The sequence below is a fragment of the Pundamilia nyererei genome, unplaced genomic scaffold, assembly GCF_000239375.1.
Source record: "Pundamilia nyererei isolate P.nyererei 1_Seehausen unplaced genomic scaffold, PunNye1.0 scaffold00305, whole genome shotgun sequence".
NCBI classification, from domain to species: domain Eukaryota; kingdom Metazoa; phylum Chordata; class Actinopteri; order Cichliformes; family Cichlidae; genus Pundamilia; species Pundamilia nyererei.
The window spans coordinates 468,349-471,574 of record NW_005187706.1 but is presented as its reverse complement, the minus strand read 5'-3'; positions in this window follow the sequence as shown (position 1 = coordinate 471,574).

Genomic DNA, 3,226 nt, shown 5'->3' with positions numbered 1-3,226 from the left:
TAATGCTTCTAACACTTACAAAACAATGAAGGATTACCTCTTAAATATCTTAACAGTGTACACATTGGAAATATATCAACTTTTAAACACTTTTACCTGAAAACAGGGGGAAAAGAATCACGAGAGTGATCATGACTTGCGTCTCTCATGCAGTAGTTTATTGCAGTGAGGAGAACGCGCGAAAGCCCCCTAGTGGAGAATAGAGACACTACTAATCGATCCCAGAAAAGGCTTACTAGCCGATCACTGATGTATAGATTGTAGTTCTCTTAAGTAACATGAAAGCCATTAATATAACATGAAAAATAATAAGCCATTCTCTTACCATATTTACATTATTTTTGTCCTTATATCAACAGATATGAATTAGTATTAACTGAACAGTTTTATATGCAGTAGTCCTTCAACCTGTCACACTGGCACCGTTAAAATGATTCTGACGAAAATAAATGACAGGTTTTCACGGCTCCCTAACAAAGGCTGTGTTACTTGGTTTAAATCACTACAACAACATTTAGAAATTTGGGGGAAAATAAGTCTAAAAATAAAAATACAATGATGGTCTGGAACTATCGCGTTATATCACTGCTTCTTATCCAACAGATTGCTGCATGTTTGAAAACAGATTCATCCAAACTTGTTAGACTTGGCTGGACGTAGAACAAGCGCTCTCTGGAATCTTCCACCAGTGTTAAGTACTATGACTGCTTTAAAAGCCTCAACATAAACACCTCTCTGTCAGCCTGGTGGGAATTTTTAAAAATAACTAACACTTCACTTACTCCGGGGTGCCTCACATAGATAGGGCGGGTCACCTACTAACTGGAAGGGTGGTGGTTCAATCCCAGTCTGCTCCAGTCTACATGCCAAATATCCGCGATACTAACCCCATGTTGCTCTCCGATGCATCCGTTGCATTGTTGTGTACAGCGGTTTGATTGAGCAGGAATGCGCTCTATAAGAACCAGAACCATTCACCATATACAATAACACCCAGAAAAAGAAAATGGAAACGAGATGACAACATAGAACATGGTAGACTTCATTTCACTGAAAGAAGTTATATCAAAATATGGAATCAGCAGCAGTAAATCTCTTCAGCATCATCATATAGTGCAGAATTTATACAGCTGCATTATTATGAATCCTTCCATTATATAAACCTGAAACATCTCAGATGACCTGCATCATGTGTACAGCACAGAGCATTGTTCACTGTCCAATCACAATCCGTGTGTATATTAAGAAAGGGACTGTGTCATGTGGGTACACCCTACAATAATACAGAGAAAAGCCAACAATTAAATGTCCCCCTCTGAGGAGGCACTTAGCGACAAAGAAAGAAACCTCCAGTTGCTGCTGTAGGGCTGTGAGGGCTGGCGTCATTGCCAGAGGTTCATAATAACTCTTGTTTAAATACAGAGTGGTGTATAAACACGCAATGAGTGGAACAGGTTTTGCAGGCATATTGCAGCATTATTAAGGCGGGTCACCTGATCCAGCCCTATATATATGCTTTAACAAGAAGGAAAGTTTAAATCTTAAAAGTAGAGATAGTGTCTGTCCCCTGAATCCAAACTGGAAGCTGATGTGTTATTTTTTTTGTTCCTGATTGCCAAGACCTGGAAAAATGACATATTCCTTCACTGTAGAGATTCAAGGTTTGCCCTTTAATTTGTAACCTCTCTGTATATTTACATTTTTATATTTCTTTTACAACTTGGATATGATGCTGTACTTTATTGTCACTAACTATCTGCAGACGTTCATCTACACTGGAAGAGAGCTCCTTATACTGCGCTCTTTGATCCAGTTCAAAGGTTTAAGGATGGAGGCAGATTTTTAATTTCAGCTACTGGATTGTATGAATGAAACTGACTTGCTTTGCAATGTCTCAAACCCCACAACCAGTCCAGTCCATCTCACTCCTTGAGTTTGAATTAATGATTAACACAGTGAATCTTTTATGAGGAGTAATAGTTAGCCTTGTTGGGTATTTAGAACAACATGGAGCAAGATGTCTTCTGACTTTAGAGGCGGTGGTGAGACAAACACACTCTCACTGCACAGGCTGAAGAAGGAAAACTAACAGTGCTGAGTTTTGGTGTCTGCTCCTGTGTCTGAGAGTCATCACATTTATTAAGGATGATGTGAAGGAGGCAAACAAACACATATCAGAGGATTACGTTCACATCATCTATTGATGAGTAATGCATGTGAAGCAAACCGTGGTTTGACAGGGAGCACAGGGAATAATAGTGTATGATTTGTTTTTGTTTCACTGCGAGGAACTATGGTCGAGACGTTGTGTGTCACCCTAACAGGCAGAGAAAAGCACTGAAACACTTTTCAGGCATTTTATTTAGTGATGTGAGAATGATGGAGAAGCATCCTGAGACTTACAGTTACTGAGACGGAGAATATACGATGCTGTGAAAACATATTCGCTTCCTTCCTGATTTCTTATATTTAGCACATTTTTCACACTTGCGTGTTCCAGCTCAATAAACTTGGACAGTATAATATTTTATGTGATGAAACAATGAAGAAAACTGCTCCAACAAAAACGAACGTGGAAAAAAGGGCTTTCAGGGGTTACGCTCACGTCGTTTTTTTACCACAGAAATTAACCACGACTTTACATGTTCGATTAGCCAAACCCTGCCGTGGGTTGTAACCCACTCTGCAACTCATTTCTTTGAAGACAAAGAATATTGTCTTGGCTCTGTTCCACTGAGCCACTGTGCTCCACTGTAAATGCTATTAAAAACACATAAGCTAGTCACACTGTTGTTCTGTACTATGTGGCCCTTCATCATACACTATCCAATCCAACTGCACACATCTAGCACATAATCATAATAAAGACTACTTTGATTTGTATTCTGCCTTTCAACAAGGACACAGACTATAAATAAACAAAAGCACTAGATGTTGAAGAGGTGAATTTGAGAAGTTTCTTAAAAAAGTCCAGTGACAAAACAAACTGAGAGGTCCCGGGGTCAGTCTGGAGTGAAATCAGAGGGTAAAGAATCATTTGCTATCTGCAGGTATCAGCTGTTTGGCAGCCAGTCAGCTGATCTGTGAGGAAGGTGAGTACGCACATCAACAAACTGACCAGAGTACCGAGGAAACAAGTGCAGAGGCAACAACGCCACGTCAGTGAAAGCAAAGGTTTGTCATCAAGTGTAGTAGTAGTATTTATTTATTGTCATTGTCAAGAACA